This window comes from Carassius gibelio, chromosome B17 (assembly GCF_023724105.1).
Source record: "Carassius gibelio isolate Cgi1373 ecotype wild population from Czech Republic chromosome B17, carGib1.2-hapl.c, whole genome shotgun sequence".
NCBI lineage: Eukaryota > Metazoa > Chordata > Actinopteri > Cypriniformes > Cyprinidae > Carassius > Carassius gibelio.
In genome coordinates, this window is record NC_068412.1 from 10,188,821 (window position 1) to 10,208,048 (window position 19,228).

At 40.9% G+C, this 19,228-nt stretch overlaps 1 long non-coding RNA gene across 1 annotated transcript in view; it reads left to right on the top strand.

Moving 5' to 3' along the window:
- Positions 1-10,804, top strand: part of LOC127976663 (uncharacterized) — a 97,627-nt gene extending 86,823 nt beyond the window's left edge. Inside the window, exon 4 of the long non-coding RNA XR_008157905.1 lies at positions 10,671-10,804. This is a non-coding gene — a long non-coding RNA (uncharacterized LOC127976663). The remainder of the gene's footprint in view (positions 1-10,670) is intronic.
- Positions 10,805-19,228: the final 8,424 nt, after the last annotated feature.

Here is a 19,228-nt window from a genome sequence, read left to right on the forward strand (position 1 = left end):
AAGAGATTGTTGTCACTGCACCATACGGCCAGGCAGCTCACCTCACTTCTGTAGTTTGTCTCATCTTTGTTGGTAATGAGACTCACCACAGTCGTATCATCCGCAAACTTAATGAAGAGGTTGGAGTTGTGTGATTGTGTGCAGTCGTGGGTCAGTAGAGTGAAGACGAAGGGGATCAGCATACATCCTTGGGGGGCCCCAGTGTTCAGTGGGATGGTGCTGGATGTGTTGTTGCCGACCCGTACTGCCTAAGGTCTTCCAGTCAGAAAGTCCAACAGCCAGTTGCACAGCGAAGTGTTGAGCCCCAGCTGGATCAGTTTGTAAATGAGCTGTTGAGGGATGATTGTGTTGAATGCTAACCTGAAGTCTATAAACAGCATTCTGACATATGAGTCCTTTTTGTCCAGATGTGTGAGTGCTGGCAGTGGACGGCAGTGGCGATTGCATCGTCGTTTGAGCGGTTGGACCGATATGCAAACTGGAAGGGGTCCGGGGAGGGTAGACTTGATGTGGTGCATGACTAGCCGTTTAAAGCACTTCATGAGGATGGGAGTAAGTGCAACAGTCATTGAAGCAGGATGGACACGGCTTTTTCAGAACTGGATGATGGTGGTAGTTTTGAAACATGTTGGAACAACAGCCTGACTAAGTGAGATGTTGAAAATGTCTGTGAAGACATCAGTGAGTTCTGCTGCACAGTCTCTCAGTACACGCCCAGGGATGTTGTCAGGACCACGGAGCTTTGCATGCATTGATCCTGCTGAAGGGTCAGCGTCATCACCTGGTCGCCGGGAGGAGGTGGAGTCTTCTGTGCAGTGGTGCTGTTTTGTTGCTCAAAGCGGGCAAAGAAGGTGTTCAGCTCGTTCAACAGAGAGATGTTGCTGTCACAGGTCCGTGGTGGGGGCTTGTAGTCTGTAATCATCTGTATCCCCTGCCACAGGCTCCTAGTGTCTCTGCTGTCACTGAATTGATGGGCTATCTTCCTAGAGCGCTGTCTCTTAGCCTCTGTGATGCCGTGGGACAGGTTGGCCCTGGATGTTCTCAGGCCCACCTCATCTCCAGCTCTGAAGGCAGCGTTCCGTGTCTTCAGGAGTCTGTAGACCTCCCTTGTCATCCACGGCTTCTGATTGGCCCGGACAGTTATGATTTTTGTGACTATTACATAATCAATATACTTGTTGATGTAGGCAGTGACAGTCTCTGAGTACTGCTGGAGGTCAGTGGAGTTATTACATGTGGCAGCCTGCTTAAACATGTCCCAGTCGGTTATGTCAAAGCAGTCTTAAAGAACCTCTGATGATTCTTCTGGCAACACTTGAATCAGTTTTTTAACTGGTTTGGCGACTTTTATGAGTGGTCTGTATGCAGGCAATAGCATGACAGTGATGTGGTCTGAGGCTCCGAGGTGGGGGAGGGCTTTGTAAGCTCCTCTCTGTATGGTGTAAACAAAGTCCAAAATGTTATTACATCATGTTGGAAAGTTAATGCGTTGGTGTATTTTTGGAAACACACTCTTTAAGTCGGCATGGTTGAAGTCCCCAGCTATTATGAGAAAAGTATCAGGGTGTGCTGTCTGCTGCTCACTGATGTGCTGGTACAGTTCATTTAGTGCGTCATTCCTGTTGCTGTTGATGTTGTTCGGGGGAATGTAAACCGAAATGAGCAGTATGGCAGTATATTCCCTCGGCAGATAGAACGGCCGGCACTTAATATTCATAAACTCCACCAGGGGTGAGCAGTGTTTGCAGATCACAACAGCATCACGGCACCACGCGTCATTGATGTCAACCCAAAGCCCGCCGCAGCGAGTTTTTCCTCTCACGGCGAGAGCTCTGTCCGCTCGATAGCACGTCAGCTGGTCGAGCTGAATAGCGCCATCTGGAATGCTGTTGCTGAGCTATGTTTCCGTGAACACAAAAACACAACAGTCTCTTACAGTCCTCTGAGTTGAAGTTAATAATCAAATTTAGTCCAGTTTATTGTCCAACGAGCATATGTTAGCCAGTACGATGGTGAGGATAGATGGCTTGTGTGGGTTAGCCATTAGCCTAGCCTGGATACCTCCATGCTTACCCCTTCTTTTGCTTCCTCTCACACCGCTTGTGGCACCTTCGCTGTGGGCGAGATGGAGTCGTGGGGGTCGGTGATGGTGTTGGCCTCTGTACCAGACCGAGATTCCGCAGCTGTTCCGTGTGTGCGGAGTTTAACTGTAAAAATGCGGTTCTGCCGACATCAAGCAGAAACTCGCAACTGTACAAAAACACTGTGACTCACAAGACAAAAAACACAAAAACACTGAGAAGCTGCTGCGTGTGGACACGCCGCCATGACAAATAAATAACACAATATACCATTATGTTTTAATTTTAAACTCAATTTTAAACTGAGCAATTCAAAGTCTATGTCTATATTATGACATTGCTCAACAAAACTTTGCTTTGTGTTACCTATCAAAATGTAACATTCTAACTCATCTTAACGTGTTGAGAAAACAACAGCACTTCTAGCCAGTGATTACAACACAACTATTTAAATGTTATAAACAGAGCCAAATCTTATTGACACACTAATGCCGTTTCAAAGTTGCCAAAACTAAAACAGATATGCAAGTCCAAACATCAAACAGTTAAGAGCAAGCTGAGTTTTGTTAGCCAAGCAACTTTAAGCATTCAGGACATTTCCAGGTAACCCCCCTCCAGCACTGATTGCACCGGGGGGCTCATGCTCTGACATTCTGCTAAAGTAATCAAAGCACAAACTGATTTAAAAAATAAATACATAAATAAACAAACAAACAGCACTAACCACCCGCACAGAACATAGTCATCGTTTCTTTGCTTCTGCTTATCAAGCAAACGAGCCTGAGGAGGGCGCATCATTTATTGAGTTTCACCGCGCATTTCATTGCAAACAACATCAGAGTAGTTTACTATCCATTCTGAGTGAGTTCTAGCCAGTGGTGCTGCCTCAGGCAGCTGCTAAGAAGCTGCGATAGCACCCTCCACCCTCCCGCTCCAAGCTAACAGGAGCTTAAACATCAAACCACCATCATGCATGCCGTTACTTGGTGACATCACCATAACCAGGTCACTTTATATCCTTGGGAAGCCGCTGCACCAGCGTAATCTCCTCATGATTTTCCCGAGGTGCCCATGAATGAAGAAAACACATTACTCCACTCCAAAGGGTATCCAGCATCCACCCTCGTGCTCGCCTGATGACAGCCACACAGCTTGGAATTTTGAGCTTCTGTTTTTGCCTGAAATGCTAGTAGATTGTTTTCATTTTATTTCTAGATGTGAGCCACTGTCTTGCGGTTTCTTTGGCTTAGCAGCATGTGAGGCACTAGTGGTGAGTTTCCAAAGCTACGTTTTTTTTTTTTTTTTTTTTTTGCATTTGTTTATGAGACAGTAAGTGAGATGAAAAAGTAGGAATGAGAGACTGAGGAGAATTAGATCACACTTTTATTCCAAGCATCTACACAAGTCATTGTACCATCTATCCATCCATCCATCTCTGTTATATCTTATATATTGATTTCTATATCTTTGTTATATGCCATATTCAATCATTTTATTTATTGACATATTTCCAATGTATTCTTTTTGTTTGTTTATTTATTTATTTACATGCCTCTGTTAAGCATCCACCCTGTTGCAACTAAATTTTCCACCTTTTAAATAAAAAAATACATATTTTTTATAACTTTGGCTGTGTTTTAAATGAATTAGGTGAATAAGTAATTACTTTGTGGCTGCTTAAAAAAGGTATCTGTATAGTGGTCTGTATAGTATTAATGTGTGAAGTATGAATTTAATCCAGATGTGCAATATTTGCCATGTTGTCATTGGCACCTGAATGACATTTAAAGTCCTCTCCTGTGGCCTCATTGGATAAAGTGTCCATTGGATGCGCACCTCAGAAATTTTGCCTATACTGTTTTATGGATACTGTAAATTTATACATAAATGCACTTTCCACAATATTTGCCTACTATATGTAGGGAAGTACCTGAACACGAGTTATATATATTTTTTATATAGTTTTAGACACATTATTTGTATGATTTCCAATTACTTAAAACATTTTCAGAAATGTACTTTAGAAGACATCCTACCAAAAAAATACTTCAATATAAAGTGTAAATTGTGTGTCCATTGTAAAATTCCAATATTTCTACAAAAGGTTGGCCCCATATGCACTCGCAGTCTGGGATGAGACCTAAATGAGCACTGACCCACGAACAGCCCACCGGGTGGCACAATTAATAAATCGGGCCTTTTTTAGATAACGGCATTCCAAGGCTTTACAAATATAATGGCATCTGGACAGCTGTGTTTATTTGCCCAAGGAAACTGAAAGAGACAGAAAACGAACGAGAGGAAGATGAAGAAAGAGCTATGAGGTGGGATTGCTTGTATGAAAAGACGCAACATAACTGCTCTCGACTGATAACCCTACAGATGGATTACCTCATCAATCATGTGTCGCCACAGTTCTATCGCTCTCCATATAGCACAAGGCAGCTGACGCATTTTGCCTTTTCATTCTATTGTCGACTATGAAAGGCACCCCAGCATCTAAGATTACTAGCTCAGCTCTATTAGCATAATATTTACATAGAGATAAAGAACCTTGTGTAATTCAACATTTTCTACTGCGCGTTCCTGTGATGTGATTGATACCTGTTTTGTAACAAAAAAGGACCTTTAAATTCACAAGCACTGGTCCGCATGGTTCAGAAACTGCCACCACGAACAGAAAGAATGCTTTTAGTTATATCTATCTTTTATTTTTCTGCTCGAATATGCTTCTCAAAAAAAAAAAAAAAAAAAACTTGATCATAAAAAAAGTAATCGGTCATAACCCAAAAGGTTCTGAAAACTTTTCAAATGTATTCTACAGAATGAAGGGATTTGTGTCTCTTATGTATACAGTATAAATAAATAAATAACAGTGAATAGTTAACTTTGACTGTCTAAATGCATATATTTTCCTAAATGTATCAACAATAAATCCCATTTCTGGGTAATTGCTATTTTTTTTATAACAGAGTTCTGACTTTTCTCATGATTACAAGGTTATATCTCACAATTCTGACCTTTTCTCATGATTTCAAGTTTGTATATCACAATTCTGACTTTTACTCGTAATTACAAATTGATATCGTAAAATTCTTTTTCTTGTAAATGCAGGTTTATATCTCATTATTTTGACTTTTTTCACATTTAACAGTTTATATCTCAAAATTCTGTGTTTTATCACAATTACAAATTTATATCTAAAAGTTCTGACTTTTTCTTATTATTATAGGTTTATATCTAACTATTTTGACTTTCTCTCACAATTAAGGGTTTATATCTCACAATTCTGACTTTTTCTCACAATTACAGTACAAGTTTATATCTCACAGTTCTGACTTTTTCTTGCCATTACAGGTTTATTTCTCAATATGTTGACTTTTTCCTCAGATTTGTGAGTTTATATTTCGCAATAATGAATTTATTTCTCACAATTCTGACTTCTTTTTCTCAGAAATGCAAGTTTTTGTCACACATTCTGAATTCATACCTCACAATTCTCCATTTATATTTAGCAATTCTGCCTTTTAAATCGGACTTTTGTTCTCACAATTATGAGTTTTTATCTCACAACTCTTATCTCTTATAGAAAAAAAGTGTTTAAATGTCTATTTTTTCCCCTCTCTCTGATTTCATATCTCGCAGTTCTGAGATTTTTTTGCTAATAATTTATTTTTAGCATATTGTTTGGCTAAAGCAGTTATTGTTTTAATACTAAGGTAATTTTAAGGTTTTGGCTTACAGAACATTTTTGGCACTGTGTTGCCCAATGTAAAATCTGGGACCTGCATCAGATCAGTTGAGACGTACCCGGATATAACTCTGAAATGCATCCGAGAGTTTTTGACAGCGAGGAAAACATATTGTAACCTTAAGAAAAGCGCCTCGGTGATGGTGCTGCATATAGACGTGAGCACTCTGTAAAGCCGAGTTAGTTAAACTCAAGCGGAGAGGCTGTCTCTTCTCTAGCAGCAGAGTCGGGAGCACATTACAGTCATCCCTAAGAGCTGTAAGACAAAAACGACCGCTGCTGGAGAGCTCGTTAAAATTCTATGAGAGAGATGCCATAATGGGCCAAGAGACATCGCTATCAGGAAGTTCTTTTTCATGTTCCCACACAAAACACAAGTCCCTCAGTATGTTTTGATGTTCATCTACATCACTTTAATCCTGCCTCCTCTGAAGATGTGTTCTGCCCGCCTACCCCTGTATATTGTCTTTCTGTTACTCATCCTGTCCCATGGAAATTAGTAGTCATAATATCTAACATTTCCCTGGGAACGTGTTCTCTTTGATATCTTTTACACCTATGCATGTAAATGCACGCATTCAAGCAGATATTCTTGATACGCATGTGCATCTTCAACAGATTATTGCCGTTTATGAGCATTGAGAAGTAAACATGAGTTTAATATATGGGAGCACTCCAAGACTTTAAAGTAGTCAATTCATCTCCCGAGTCTTAATTCTTTTGAGGAATAAATAAATCCAGCAAACATAAATTACTATATGTAAATTACAAAGAAAACTCCTACAGAAGAAATAAGATTTCAAAGATGTCTAGACATTGTTTAAACAAGAATTGGGATACAGTCTGTCTTTGGACTCATGTTAAATAATTAATAGAATCTAGAAAAAGAAAGTATGTACCTTACTAATTATTTACTTAAAAAAAAAAATTCAACCATGATGACATTATCATTCTTTCAGGAAGTCTTCATTTCTCATTTTTAGCCATTTGTCTGTTTATGTTTGTTTGTGTGTAGGATTCAATATTAAAATGGCATCTCCTTTAGCAGGATTTTGGACAGTTGAAGATTAAAAAATATTGATCTGTTACTCCTCTGTCTCCGAGTGATCCGTAACAGATGACCGGACCAGCACTGAGAGACGCAAGCATGAGCCTCACGGACCCCTTCCAGGAATTGGTTGATGCACTCCGTCGGACACTTATGTCAGCACCCGCATCACCACCACCAGCAAGCACTTGGCGGCCTCCAGTGGGTGGAACGAACAGGCCCTGCTCACAACCTATCGTCAAGGACTGGAACTCAGAGTGCGGTTGCATCTCGCTGCATACGAGGATACCATCGCCCTCGAGCGATTCATTCAGCTATCCATCCGCTTCGCCACTCGTATGCAGTCGTGCTTAGAAGAGCACCAGCGCCAGGCGCATTCCTCCACACTGCTCTGCCGACCAGAGAACGTCAGCTCCCCAGAACCAGCCAATGAACCCATGCTCGTGGACTCTTACCGCCTCACTATGGCGGAGCGTCAAAGACGGCTGGCCCAGAATCTTTGTCTGTACTGTGCAGCTTCGGGGCATACCATAGCTGGATGCCCCATTTGTCCTCCTCGTCCCATGGTGAGTGACATCCTTCCCTCACGATATCAAATGAAACCACTGTGGTAACACTTACTGCGGCTGATGTGTCTCTTCCAGTTTCCGCCCTCCTCGATTCTGGCTCAGCCGGCAACTTCATCTCCGACGCCCTCTACCGTCAGCTCAAGCTCCCAACCACGGCCACGCCGGCCGCTTACCAAATCCACACAATAACTGGCAGGCCGCTAAGCAAGAAATATGTATGCCACTGCGTGGGCCCTATCTCCCTTCAAACAGGACTTCTTCATCACGAGGACATCCATCTGCTGGTTCTGGAGGATTCCACCGCTGACGTCATCCTAGGGCACCCATGGTTGGAACAGCACAACCCGGTAATCTCCTGGAAGACGGGAGAAATCCTGAAGTGGGGCGAAGCCTGCTTTCAATCATGTATCTCCGGCTGTCCTGTTCTAATGGAATGTCCCCCCGAACCACTACCAGTCTACTCCACCTCCATTGAAAGCCCTGTCGAGAACCAGTCCATCTCCATACCCCAGTGCTGCGCCCCCTTCAGCGATGTCTTCTGCCCGAAGCGGGCCTCCAAGCTGCCTCCACACCGGCCGTGGGACTGTGCCATAGATCTGCTGCCGGGTGAACCAGTGCCAAAGGGACGGATTTATCCCTTATCCGTTCCCGAGGAGAAGGCCATGGAGGATTACATCAGGGAGGCGCTGGCTCAAGGATACATCCGCCCATCTACCTCCCCTGCTGCTTCCAGCTTCTTCTTCGTGGCCAAGAAGGAAGAGGGTTACGGCCATGTATCGATTACAGAGCCCTTAACAAGTCAACTCAGAAGTTTCATTATCCTCTTCCCCTCGTCCCAGCGGCCCTGGAACATCTCCGTGGTGCCACTGTGTTTACCAAGTTGGACCTCCGCACCGCGTATAACCTCATCCGGATACGTGAGGGGGACGAGTGGAAGACCGCCTTCATCACCCCTACTGGCCACTACGAGTATTGTGTTATGCCGTATGGGCTTGTAAACGCCCCCTCCGTATTCCAGGATTTCATACTCCGGGATTTCCTCCATCAGTTCGTCCTAGTTTATATCGATGACATCTTGATATACTCCCGGAGCCAGGCAGAACAGTCCAGCAACGCCTGAGGGACTACCAGCTCTATCTAAAAGCAGAGAAGTGTTCATTCCATCAACCCTCAGTGCAGTTCCTTGGATACACCATCGACCGCAGTGGCACCTGGAAGGACGAGGGGAAGGTAAGCGCCATCAGGGACTGGCCCATTCCTACCACTATAAAGGAACTGCAGCGATTCCTTGGCTTCGCCAACTTTTATAGACGATTCATTCAGAATTTTAGTACTATCACCAGCCCTCTTACCAACCTCCTTCGTCAGAAGCCCAAGTCCCTGTCATGGACTCCTGCCGCCACCAAAGCCTTCCAGACCTTGAAGCTGGCCTTCAAGACCGCCCCACTCCTCGTGCATCTTTAAAAACGTAAAGGCCGATGCTCTGTCCAGATGTTATGCACTCGAGGAAAAGTCGGAGAACCCCGAAGCCATCCTTTTGGACAAGGTCATAGCTTAGTCTCCTGGTCAGCAGAGACTCTCCCTCCAGTCGAGGCCCCCAACAACACTCCGCTGGGTTGCCCACCAGGACACCAATATATTCCTAGGACACAGCGCACTCCTCTCATCCACTCCACCCATACATCACTTGGCACTGGTCACCCGGGGGTCAATGGAACCCTCTCGTTGCTACAGGAATGCTTCTGGTGGCCCAACATGGCCTCGGATGTCAGAAGGTATGTGAGTGGATGTACCAGCTGCGCCATGTCAAAAAGTCCTCGCCATCTACCATCTGGCAAACTTCATCCTCTGCCCGTTCCCAACCGCCGTGGTCACACCTAGGGGTGGATTTAATAACGGACCTTCCACCTTCTGACAACAATACCTGTATTCTGATAATTGTGGATAGATTTTCTAAAGCTTGTCGTCTTATTCCTCTGAAGGGTTTCCCCACTGCCATGGAAACGGCAGAACTGATGTTTAACCATGTCTTCAGTTACTTCGGCATTCCAGAGGACATTGTGTCGGATCGGGGCCCCCAGTTCATCTCCCGGGTATGGAGAGCGTTTCACTCCCTCCTAGGTGTGGCCATCAGCCTGTCCTCTGGCTACCACCCGCAGTCCAACGAGAAGACGGAAAGAAAGGTCCAGGAGATCGGACGCTTCCTCCGTACCTTCTGTCATGGCCACCAGAACTCCTGGAACCAATTCCTGGGGTGGGCCAAATACGCACAGAACTCCCTCCGTCAACCCACCACCGGACTCACACCCTTCCAGTGCATACTCGGCTACCAACCACCTTTATTCCCCTGGTCTGGAGAGCCCTCTGATGTTTCCGCGGTCGACTATTGGTTCCGGGAGAGCAAGAGGGTCTGGGACGCGGCCCATCACCAACTGCAACGGGCGCTCTTCAGACGCAGGACTGCAGCCGACCTTCGCCGTTCCGAGGCCCCCCAGTATCAACCCGGTCAGAAGGTCTGGCTGTCTACCCGGGACATCCGCCTGCGTCTACCTTGCCGCAAGCTCAGTCCCAGATTCATTGGCCCATACACTATCACCCAGCAGATCAATCCGGTCACCTACAAACTTCAACTTCCCCCTGAGTACCGGATTCACCCCACTTTCCATGTCTCACTCCTTAAACCTCACCATCCTTCTGTTCTTCCCTCGACAGAACCTGGCGAGATGGAAGCCCCCCCTCCTCTCCTCCTAGATGACGGCGCAGCCTACTCGGTCAAGGAAATCCTGGACTCCCGGCGGCGTGGTGGACAACTGGAATACTTAGTGGACTGGGAAGGATACGGTCCAGAGGAACGTTCCTGGGTCCCACGCAACGACATCTTGGATCCCGCCTTGCTGGATACCTTCCACTCCATGCATCCCAACCGACCTGCTACCAGAGAAAGAGGATGCCCACCACGTCGTCGGGGTCCCCGGCCCTCAGGAGCGGGCTCTGGGGAGGGGGGTACTGTTACAAACACACCAGGTTCCACCTCCACGCAATCACGGCGCACAGCCTCACCTGAGTTCTAACCATCACCACCTGATCCTCATCACCAGGCATCCACCACAGCACCATAAAAACCACACACACGCACCCAGTCATTGTCCGGTCACGTTCGCAACAAGATCATTCATCTGCGCTAACTATAAGGACTAAATCCTCTTTACCTTCTCTCCAAGGATATACTCCGAAGACTCCTCCTCCATCTTCTCTCTAAGGATAACTCCCGAAGACTTCTCCAAGCCCCAACGGTGCGTGTGTGTGGCCACTACCTTCCCGGCACGGATCCCAACACTGATCCACTCCTCACTACCTGCTCCTCTGCTTGTGTCTATAAATAAACATCTACTTCATCTGTTACTCCTCTGTCTCCAAGTGATCCATAACAGTAATATTTAATAATTTTAATAGTTTAATGATTATTTTCAATCATTTTCATTTAATAGTGACAGAAATAAACATTTAAAAACAATTTACAACTAGTTATAACCTATTTAAAGTCAATGCTTATATTAAATTACAAAAAAAATTATAATATATTATTAAATATAATATTGTTTATATTTATAATACATTTTTGCTTTTTATATTTTTACATGCTATAATACTATTATTATAACACAATTTTATTTTCATGTTGTTTATTAATAATAAAATATTGTTATTAGATTAATAAATATATAATAATGTATAAACATTTTAATGCATTCATTTCATTCATTATAATAAAAAGCACTCATAAACTAATTTGCATGCTCAAGTGAAGAACCCACTTCTTTTCAAACATCTATAATCTATTTCAAACAAAATAAAGCAGATATTCCCTGATTGGTGAATTGGAGCTGTATGTTTTCTTCATTGAGGCGCTGTTTTAAATAATTCAAAGAAGAGCGCACTGTTTTGCAAGTCCCGCTGATACAACACAAGGCAGTCTCTCCAGGTATCATGCATAAACATAAAAATAGCCACATTTCAGGCACTGGGTCACGTAAGAGCCAAAACGAGCTTTGGATTTCAATTTGTGTCTGTCTGTTTGAGAAAATGATGCTGTGAGTACACAGGGATATTGAAGAAAAGTATAAAACAGTGTTTACAAATGTGTACATATAGTGTAATTAGCCTTAATGTCAAACAATGCATCACAGTGTCGCCTTTCTGCTATTGTTTAAATGTGACAAAGTCAGGAGCAGTGTTTCATTAATCTCTCTACTCTCATTTTTGATTGCCTTTCACCTGCGCATTCTGGACTTCCAAATGACCTTTTGTGCAGTTACGGTATAAAGTCAGTCAACGACTGAAATACGAGCATTGCAAAGAACGCTCGTAACATGTGCTATTCCTGGCTGTGGTTATATCAAACCTCAATACTTAAGGGGGTGACAAATTTACATATATCTGTGCAGTTAGGCCAAATCTGTATTAACTGATTATAAAAATGTTGACTTTATCTAACTTGCTAGATTTTCTTCAAACTGTTACCATGACAGCAGTGCTCAAAGTGGGTCGTGCTCAGCAGCAATTATGCTTTTTTCACAGTGCCAAGAATTATTTTTCCATATCGGCAGCTTTCACAAACGGACTCTCTTCTTTACCTGTTCGATGATCTGCCCTGCTTCTCTCAATGTTTTGTATTTGGTGCATGTTTTAGGTTATTCTGCCAGCATGTCAGAATGACATATTAAATGAATAATAACCAACACTTTATTTAAGTAAACCAAATAAATGAAAAATCCTTATTAAATCCTTATTAAATGAAAAATCATTATAAGTATTTATTAACCTGTAAGGGAAACAGGTCAATTTAGCTCAAAGGGAATCATTTAAGATTTTAAAGGGAATTTGAACAGAATCACTGTTTCACGGCTGATCACTGAGACGCCCTGTGATTCACTGAACGAGACGTTTAACATCAAATCTGCACTGGATATTAATATCCAAAGTATAGTGAAAACACTATCAGTTAGCACAGTAACAAATTGGCAGTTTAAGACATTAACTTGTAAGCACAAGATACTGTAAGATACTTCTCTTTTCAATATGAATAAAGCTTTATTAGATAAATCTAAGAAATATAAACTAATCTAACACATAAACGCACACACGCACACATTCACACAAGTTGCATGAAGATCTAGAGTTAGGGATGGATGAGTTTAAGAGAACGAAAATGGGGTATCCCAGGTTTACAGCAATACATTAAATTATATAGAAATTAACAGCCATCAATCACTTAATTAGGCCTCGCATTGAGTTCCTCAATGAGGTTAAAATTATATTAGATACACCAGTACAAATCAGAGTCTGGAGGTACTACTTGCGTCTCCTGTGTAAAGTTGTCGTTGAAAGGGAGTTTCCTGATGTCGCTGATTGGCTGGAAGTTCAGTAGTCACTGAAGTGATGTCTTGGGAAGCCATACATATGTGTTTTTGTTGAGTACCTTATTTCATGGATATATATTAGGTAAATTAGGTAAACTTTTTTTTTTGAAAGTTGAGATTGTTGACCTTAAAGGTCCCCTTCTTCGTGATCCCATGTTTTAAACTTTAGTTAGTGTGTAATGTTGTTGTTAGAGTATAAATAATATCTGTAAAATTCTAAAGCTCAAAGTTCAATGCCAAGTGAGATGTTTTATTTAACAGAATTCGCCTACAAAAAACGATCCGTTTGGACTACATCCCTCTACTTCCTGCAGTAATGACGTCACTAAAACAGTTTTTTTGACTAACCTCCGCCCACAGGAATACACAAACAGGGGGCGTGGCCTTGTTACAATCCTACGGAGAAGAAGGAAGAGCTGCGTTTGTGTTTGTCGCCATGTCGTCGAAACGCTGTTATTTTCAATTCAGAGTCCAATCACGTTTGTTTGGGCTTCCCAGGGACACTGTACTTGGAGATTAATGGTTACAATTTATGTTTAACTTCTTATTAATTATGTTCAATTAATTATGTTTAATGTCGGATTCGCACAAATATTATTTTTGAAAGATGGAGCAGTTCCCTCTTTGTCTGAAGAAGGCGTTGTTTATGGACCACAACTGGTAAGTGTATTTTATTATTTAAGTTGGTGCCTTTAACAGTTTCTGTAACTTATTACACAATGGGCAACGCTGTTTAGCTTTGTAAACTAGATGTTAGGGCTGTGCAAAAAAATCAAATGCGTTTTTCATGCGCATCTCGTAAAAACGCTCCTGTGATTAGAAGTACATCTCCAGCACATGCTCCTGCCCACTTGCTTCTCAAATCTACTCCAAAACTAGTCCAATTGCATTTACAGGAGGGCCGCGTGCTCTAAGCTGCTGTCGAATCACAACACAGGAACCGCTGGCCCAATCAGAAATTGTTACGTATTTCTGACGGAGGGACTTTATAGAACAAGGAAGACATCAGCCCGTTTTTTATGATAGTGAAAAGAGCGGTATACAGATAGGCGAATTATGTGAAAGATACTGTGTTTTTTACACACAAAACATTAATACATGTTAAATTGCACACTGTTAACACAATCAAAGCACGAAAAAAGCGCGAAAAATAGGACCTTTAAACTAAATTCAGTATTTATAACTGAGGGATTAATGATTAAATATCATTTAAGAGTTTTAAGTATTGAACTGACTTTTCTGAAATAGGCTATAGGATCTAAAATGTATAGACCACAGAGTCTATATATCTTTATACCCCTAAAAGGGCAACATATGATCTGAGATACATAAATTTACGGTGGATTATGAAAAATATCCCAATTCTTAAAATTTCAGCAGAAACATGATATGTTAACGCTTAACAACAACCGTTTAAACATGCAAGTCCCCTACAAATATGCGAAATATATTAAGGGTGAGTTTTTTCCCACAACAGGTGGCCATGATTTTTTAAATGCTACCGGTGAACTACACAAACAATGTATGAACAATATCACCAGATCTAAATATTACATTCATAAACAAACACTCTTTCAACATGAAACCATGAAATGTGACCTAAACTTCCACTGCTGCTCCTCACAGCCCCCAGGATACCTCGGCCTTTTTAGGGTCAAACAAAAAAAACAATGCTAATAGCTAATATTACCAATGATAATCCAATGCTTTCTCTATTTTTGAAAAGTTATGCATACAGAATTCCCTGAAACACAGAGATCCCTGAAAACAACTAAATCCCAGTTGTATTCCAAGCCAGTAGTTGGCGATGTCACTTTACAAAGAAATAGTACAGACATCACAGTTTTCCACAAATTCGTGTTTTGCTCTTTGAAACAATTTTTCTAAGTTTTCGGGGCCTCAAACTGCTGTTGTTATGTAAATGAATGGCCAAAATGCATTTTCCATTCTAATATGAAAACAATGTCACTTAAATGCCCCCAATATGATTTGCATATGTTTAATTATAGAATTTATTACCACTTTATTTGATAGAGAAATCAAAATGTATTGCATAGTATTACTGAGCCATTTGTGTTCACATACTCGTGTAGAGTGAGTTATGGGCCTAAAATGTATTATTAAGAAAGGCACTATGAATAAATTGAAATAGGGAAATGCTTCAAGCAGTTTAAGTGGCGTAGATATATTTGATATCCCAAATGTAATGTGTACGAAACAAATGACAGTACATATTTGGTCATTTGTGGTGTTGGTGGCCTGAGGTGAACCCTTTGTCATTCATAGCTGCAGTCATAATCAAGAGTCCTGGCATTTCTTCCTGCTAAAATATTCTTGCAGGGTCTATACCTCAATGTTTTATTGTAACAGGAAACATGAGGGGGAAAAAGCAATTTCATGCACCAAGACACATGATGTATAAACAAAATGGATCCCGATATCCTGTTGAAAGCCATAAAACCTTTATAAGATGCTCTGTGTAACTAATTCTTCAGGGCTGATATGCAGGGAATGCCGAGCACTGGTCTGTGCATGCTAGCTGTCCACACGGAGCTAATGTGAAAATGCAGCCTCCAAATGGAGGTGATGCTATGGATCACATTAACTTTCCTGGCCCAATGATCTAAGTTGAGAAATGAGGAAATCTCGCCTCATTGGCTCCATTTCTAGTTTCGCTAAAAATCTAATGTTTGGTCTGAGGCTGTGAGGGAGTTTGTACTCACTGAAAAGGTCAGTAGCCACATATTTGTATACAAATCCTGGCCTTTGTGTATCACTTTACAAAACTTTATTCATTCAGTTTTGGCTTTTAGAATGTAATACCCAAATATTAGCATATAGCTATTTAGATTTATCTGATATGGCGGAGTGTTCACTGTGGTGGAGATTTTTCTAAATGTCAGTTTTGCATGCGAAATACAAGTGTGATTTCATTCGCATTCAGGCAACCGCAAAATTCAAACACTGATTGCCATATGGGGTGACAAAGCGGAAACGTCATTGATTAGCATTACCATCTCCATGAGCTCTTTCTGCAAACAGCATGGGAATAGTAGCAGACATTTATATGGAAAAGTGTAAATGCAATATTCATATCAAATCTGAATGTCCTAGTGCTAATACCTCCTTAAAATGCCCCTTTCTAGTATGTGAGTTTGGGAAGGGAGAGTCACTGTGAATCAGTTTGTTTATGGATGGTTCATGTCAAACAATGAGTCACAGATTCAAGTCCCTGCAGCACTTCTGGTCTACTTTTTGAAAAGTGCTGCTGTGCGTTGCTATTTTCTTCTGACTCAGTTATGTAAATTAGTTGATATGCATTCTTCTTTTGTAGTTGTGTGTAAAGCATTCCTTCAAGTTTATTGCTAACCCTTTGAGATTCATGTAAACCACTCATTGTTTTATTTAAGCTTTGATTAAATTATAAATTCTACCATCAGACAGTTAATAATAAAATATATATATTGTGCTTCCTTAAGTAGTTTGAATGTAGTGAGCTACTTTCTGTTATTAGTATGTGGAGTAACTTTTCTTTTGGAATATAGTGCCTGAAATCAACAACAAGTGTTATTTATGGATCCATTTAGTTAATGATTCAAATGACTCACGGTCTCCATGTATGAATCTGAATGAATCTTTCTGGTATAAAGATTCAAAATAATCACTGTGAATTAAATATGTAAACATGTAAAACATATGGAGGTCCTTTTAAAAATAGGTATTATGTTTATTTTTTATTTATTTATTTTTTATGGTGATAACCTTACTTTTAGTTTAAACCCTGCTTATGCCTGATTCTATCTGAATACACTTTCTACAGATAAAGATTCATTATACATATACATAAAATGTCTTCTCTGCAAACATCTAATAGTTAAATAATGAAATAAGTTACAGTTTGAAAGTACTTTCTCCAAAACAAGAATCTGAGAGACATTCAAATCTTTACAAATCCTCTAAAGAATCCTTGGGTTGGAAAAGAAATTACAGCACAGATGAGTGAGTTCAACACAATCCCATAGTGGGACTCTCATTTATCAGGAAGTGATGTGTGTGTGCTGTCGCAACTCCAACCGGTCCTTATAAATCAAAATAAAGCCATTGTAAGGTCAAATTAGGTCAATCTATGAAATTTTAAAATTAAATGACCAAGGGATTGGTAAACAACTTGGTCTCTAAAGATTCTACAAGGTGCCGTTTAGGCCGTATTTCAGACTAATTAATAGTCCAAATGAGTTGTTCAGTGCACGACGGTCTTATAGATTGTAGTTCAGTTCATCAGTCAGCTGTTTTGTATTCCATTTGATCAACATAAAGACTTCTGGAGGCTATGTATGTAATTTGCATGCCATAGTGTGTCGACACGTCACATATAACCATCAATACAAGACATGTCATTTTTCACCTTACGGTGATGTACCTGGCTCACACATGACAGCGTTTGTTGTACCATTGACATCCTAATGTTCTTACAGGCTGATATGTGCTAAAACTCCCTGTGTGTCTAATGATCAAACCAGCCATACATAAGAGTGACATGAATAATTTACTTAATAACTCGCTCAGCTACTCTGTGAGGCATCAATCACATGAAACACTGTGAGTTTGAATCTCAAGAGTATTTTTTTTTTTTTCACTGAAAAATGTAATCACATACGGATAGGAATGTTTGTAATAGTAGATGTTGTGATTTCAATGATCCTTGTTTATTTTTACATTTGTCAAATACATCATAACCAAATCGAAACCCTTTGGACCTTAGATAAAGGAAAATAGTAATTGTGACTTTTTTATCTCACAGTTGCAACCTAAATTGTGAATTTTTTCTTGTAAGTGTGACTGGTATCTCTCAAAAGTGACCTCAATGAAACTCTGATGGTACAGTCTGATAGGTCTAACTCAATCTGACGTAATGACATCATCACATGGCACAGCTGATTGGTTCTCCCATAATGGTAGCCAATGAGCTCGCTGTTCAGTGTTCAAATATATGACTATAGCTTGCCGTTAGCAGTGCAGCTTGCTTCAGAAACTCTCCACCTTCCCCAGCTCCACCTGTATAGATCTGTTATGAGGTGATTCATGTATGCCATGGGGTTGTTTCATGTATGTTATATTTGCAGCAATATTCTTACATGCTCACAGCAGCATGTTAATATTGGCAGTAACAAGTCTATGTATTTGCTCTGACGCAGCAGCGCAGCAGATCTATTCTGCCAAGACCGAATACGTTAACATTGTCATGTACATTACCATCCCACTCCATCCGAGAGTTGTCATGACAGAACTGGCAATCCGATTTAAAGGCAATCTGGCTTTATATATTGCAACACAATAAGTGCAGGTTGGTTTCTTATAATTGCAACACAATTCGAATTTAAATCTTGTTATTGCGACTTGTTATTTTGACTGTATCTGCAATTATGAGACATGGGGCCAGATTTACTAATACAGGGCAAATTAGCATGAAATGTGACAAAATCATGCAGTTGCGAACTATTCCTATAAAATTATAAGATTATGCCATTATATCTGCTGAGTATGATATTCTGACTGAGGCGAGTGAGCTATAGGAACTTGCTGTCATGTGGATTGGAAAGGTGAATGGGTCATGTAGGACAACTTCAGATTTATACACCTGGAAGCGATGACTGTCTGATAAAATGAATGAAAGGAGTGGGGAGGAAGAGGAGGTCAGCCGGGTCCTTTACTGAACTGTTTGAACTAGAAATCCAGATCTGAATAAATGAGTGTTTATATGATAGTAGCCTATTAGATTTAAACGTCATTCACAATTTAGGGTCACATTAGGAAGTCTAATCTGATTCAATTAGACAGCATCTGCTCTGACTGAATATGCAAGATGGCATCCTGCTCTCACCAATGATTCTGGAAATGAAACAGCTGTAAGTATATGCAGGTAAAAGGTGCTGTACAGCAACATCATTTACAGATATTGAACATTTCTTAGCCAGTTTTGCTACTACATTTAATCAGCTGGTGTCAAGGTGGTTTTTAGTCGATGTATTAAGTCGGTTTCTCTAAATTTCACAAAGGAGTCCTGGCAGAGTAACCACAGGTGTAAAGAACCACATTAAATATGAACATGTTCCAGAAATATTTCACAACCAGAGGGTATTCAGATTTAATTTTGAACAGTATATTTACTTTTTATTGTTTGAAACCTTTTTTAGTGGATTTAGTGGATTGTTTGTGCCACAAATAAGATTATACAGTAGCACCACATTAACGGCTTAGCAGATATGAGCAACATTTGGGTGGTTTTCAATGGCAGAGTCAAATGGACCATCATGAAAGTCAAATTGAAACAATGAAAGCTTTGTGATGATTTTTTAAAT